Below are 4,463 nucleotides of genomic sequence, written 5' to 3' on the forward strand. Positions count from 1 at the left end.
ATCCTGACACGTATATGACTTGTCTTAAGTGTTTCTGAGTCCCTGAGCTCCGGGCAGTGGCAATGAGGGCATGTAAACATTGGTCAAGGAAACTGCTTGGTGCCACGGCAGAAGGCCCTCTGAACAACGGATGTATTGGACTATTCACTTTTCTAACGATAACCTTAAACCGTAAAAAATTTTATTAAAAGAACGTAATTATCTTGTCATGTTTGATGGCAGCATGAATGGTCTTAATTACTGACTGTTTAGTCTTTATGTATATTTCAAATACATTTCATTCTTCATTTAGTCTTTAATTCGTCTATTCCTGCTTAGCTGTTATCACTAGCGGATCCACAAAAATTTCATTGGGGGGAGACCAGTTTTCTTATATATATATATATATATATATATATATATATATATATATATATATATATATATATATATATATATATATATATATATATATTGTGTGTATGCATGTATATATGTATATGTGTATATGTTTATATATCCACATATACATATTGTTTTTAGTAATAAATTTATTATTTCCAGTTTTTCTGTTTCTCATTTATGACTTTATTATCTAAATCTTCAATATTATTATTTTGTCATTTTTCACGGGGGGGCACGTGCCCAAGTGCCCCCCCCCCCCCGGATCCGCTAGTGGCTGTTATATGTTTAATTAAAGAGTAATCATATATGCCCTAATTTCCTAGTTGTATTGGAAAAACATTGGATATGCGTCAAGAAAAGAGCTGATGTAAAGCTAATTAAAATAATCTTTATTTTACTCATAATTTTTTCATGGTAAAAATCGAAGCTCAACGAAGAGCAATATTTAATGTGGCTGCCAAATTACCGTGATCTAATGTGAATTATCTGCGTCATGAAATACGTCCCCAAGTACGATTTCCAGCTTCTAAAGTCATTTCAAGCTCACTATGTTCCTTTTAGTTTTCTGTCAAAGAAAACTGTTGCGCCGGCTTTGTCTGTCCGTCCGCACTTTATTCTGTCCGCACTTTTTCTGTCCGCCCTCAGATCTTAAAAACTACTGAGGCTAGAGGGCTGCAAATTGGTATGTTGATCATCCACCCTCCAAACTTACCAAATTGAAGCCCTCTAACCTCAATAGTTTTTATTTTACTTAAGGTTAAATTTATCCGTAATCGTGCTTCTGGCAACGATATAGGATAGGCCACCACCGGGCCGTTGTTAAGTTTCGTGGACCGCGGCTCATACAGCAATATACCGAGACCACCAAAAGATAGATCTATTTTCGGTGGCCTTGATTATACGCTGTAGCGGCTGTACAGAAAACTCGATTGCCCCGAAGAAACTACGTCTTTTTTTTTGTGTTTTTTTTCGTCTTCCATCTAGATGATCTAGAGTCATTTTGTTTAGTCCTGAGAGTGGTGTCATGGTGTCTGTCTATAATATTTTACTTCAACAAAGATGTATGAAATGACTGAAAATTCAAATTCATTTTGTATTCATATTTTCAAAGCGAATGGCAACAAAATAATGTCGGTCTTTTGAAAGGTTTCCACTAATTCTGCATTCGACCTTATAAAGTAATAGCTGTGATATTCAGACAACTGTTATTATTATTATTATTATTATTATTATTATTATTATTATTATTATTATTATTATTATTATTATTATGTCGATATTTCATTCGAAATAGTTAGTTTATTTGAAACAGTTACGGCTAGTCGTATACTCGGTCTTATTGAATAACCCCTGTGAGATGAAGAAAAACTTTATTATTATTATTATTATTATTATTATTATTATTATTATTATTATTATTATTATTGTTGTTGTTGTTGTTGTTGTTGTTACATAGATAATTTATTCGAAATAGTTACGGTTAACTCTATACACGGCCTTATAAAATAACCCCTGTAAGATGAAGAAAAAAATTATTATTATTATTATTATTATTATTATTATTATTATTACTTTGATAGTTTATTCGAAATACTTACGGCTAACCCTATACACGGCCTTATAAAATAACCGCTGTGAGATGAAGAAAAACAATAACTATTATTATTATTATTATTATTATTATTATTATTATTATTATTATTATTATTATTATTATTATTATTATCCCTTTCACTACTATTCCCCTCTGGAAGCCGTTTCGAGTCGAGCCCTCCTACTGAAGTGCCGACGACCCAATATATACACCTCTTACGCCGTGGAGAATTCATTCAATCAATAACAAAATAAACTCCACCCCTTCTGCCACTCCCCCTCGGCCACGCCCTCATCCTCTCGCATTATAGCTCCTTCCATTACTCCTCTCGTTTCTTACCACTCTCTCTCTCTCTCTCTCTCTCTCTCTCTCTCTCTCTCTCTCTCTCTCTCTCTCTCTCCCTTCCCGCATTATAGCTCCTTCTCATTCTCTCCTCTCCCGTTTCTTTATCCTCTCTCTCTCTCTCTCTCTCTCTCTCTCTCTCTCTCTCTCTCTCTCTCTCTCTCTCTCTCTCCGTCCCTCCTTCTCCTTTTATCATCAGTCTCTCTCTCTCTCTCTCTCTCTCTCTCTCTCTCTCTCTCTCTCTCTCTCTCTCTCTCTCCTTTTTATCTCTCTCTCTCCCTCTCTCTCCTTCTCCTTTTTTATCAGTCTCTCTCTCTCTCTCTCTCTCTCTCTCTCTCTCTCTCTCTCTCTCTCTCTCTCTCTTTCCTTCCCGTCCGCTCCTTCTCTCATTCTCTCTCTTCCTTCCCAATGCCTTACTAAACGTCTTCCTCTCCATCAGACACCCAAGCCCTCATGAAAGCTTTATTTATTTATATTCGATTTCAAACGCAATATTATTAAAAGCCGAAGTCTGTTTGGTTCACCCTAAGATATTTTAAGTATAGATATTTTAAATATATATTGTTTCCCTTGCTTCATTTCCTGTCTTTATCAAATCCTGATAAACTTTCTTTTCTCGTCGATCATACTTCAAATTGGTTTGTATACTAAAACGCAGCTTTTAAAAAATCATAGACATATTCATAATCAGTTTTAGTATTGTAACCTATTGGATTTTGGGTTATATAATAATAAAACCTTTAAAATCTTCTGGTGGGCTAAAAGGCATTCAGTATATAATAATATTTCTGTTGAAATAAATTTTTTTTAAATTGATGTACTGTACCGTCTTCATTCATTCAAACAAAATTTCATTGACATTAAGTAAAAAATGAATAAAACTGTAACGAAAAATACTAGTGAAAATATGGTTGAATAATGGAATCTGTTGAGACTAAATTTGATTAGTTCTTCGTGTATACAGCGTCAACATGACTAGAAATCTTTATTATTTAATTAAATGTTAACGGTCATACACAAACAATAGGAAGTAAATATATACTAGCACACACTTTTGTGTACAAACACAGTTGACTGTTATTGGGCGATCTACCTGAGCAATGCTGCTTTAGGAAGGGCCAATGGCTTCTTGAGATTCCAGTGAGCAATATCCAAAGTCAGAGGAGTGCTTAGTGGAGGGTTATGAACCCCTTGGGGATGGAAATACCTTCTAAATGGCGGATGGCCTTCCTGCGCCATTTCTCGCTACACCTGTCTTGTAACTGAGTTCTTCTCTCATCTATTATATTTATTCGCAAATATATATGCAGAGTAGCAGATTCCATTTTTCCACCAACTACACAAAATTTCATGTCATTATCTTCTGGTTCCAGTTGCACTCATAACCTTACTCTCATTTTGAGAATACTTTCAACTCTTAGACTAGTTTCTGCAGTTTCTCCACTGCAGCCAGTCAGAATTACATCATTAGCCATTCCACACGCCATTCAAGGCTCATTTTCTGATGTCACAACTTTGCCTGTACATCTACTGTCCTTCTTCTCTGACTTCTCACATCATTTCATCTTCAAAGATATTAAGTAGGTATGGAGGCAATGCACCCATATCATACACCCAGTTTTACACCAAGCCAGGCGCTTTCCTGTCTCTAAGTATGAAACATGTATGTTTCACTTCCATCATCAAAACTTTTGTTCACTGTGAATAACTCTTCTCCTCTCCCATACATCCTCAACAGCCTTCACATCGTCTCTTTGTTTATTCTGTCAATTGTGATTTTGTAGGTTCATGTATGTCAAATACAGTTTTTTCTCTCTCTCTCTCTCTCTATCTCTCTCCCTTTACTCTCACTTCCTATGAGACTGCTGCATGACTGATACTTGATCCACAAATCCTCTTCTTTTCTCAACAAACGTTGTTCTTCACCTATCATTCCTCTTGTTATCCAGATAACTTTCTCAGTCAAAATTCTTTCATACACTTACTGGTGCATTATTCCTACAGTGGCCTCTATCGCCTTAACACCATACACTACACATTTATCTGTCATCCATTCTTTTGGAACTTTTCCCTTATCCAGACGTACTTTACAAACCTTCGTAAGCCACCCAACCGCACTATAGCCACTGACTCTCTCTCTCTC

The sequence above is a fragment of the Macrobrachium rosenbergii genome, chromosome 28 (assembly GCF_040412425.1).
Source record: "Macrobrachium rosenbergii isolate ZJJX-2024 chromosome 28, ASM4041242v1, whole genome shotgun sequence".
In the NCBI taxonomy this organism is placed as follows: Eukaryota; Metazoa; Arthropoda; class Malacostraca; order Decapoda; family Palaemonidae; genus Macrobrachium; species Macrobrachium rosenbergii.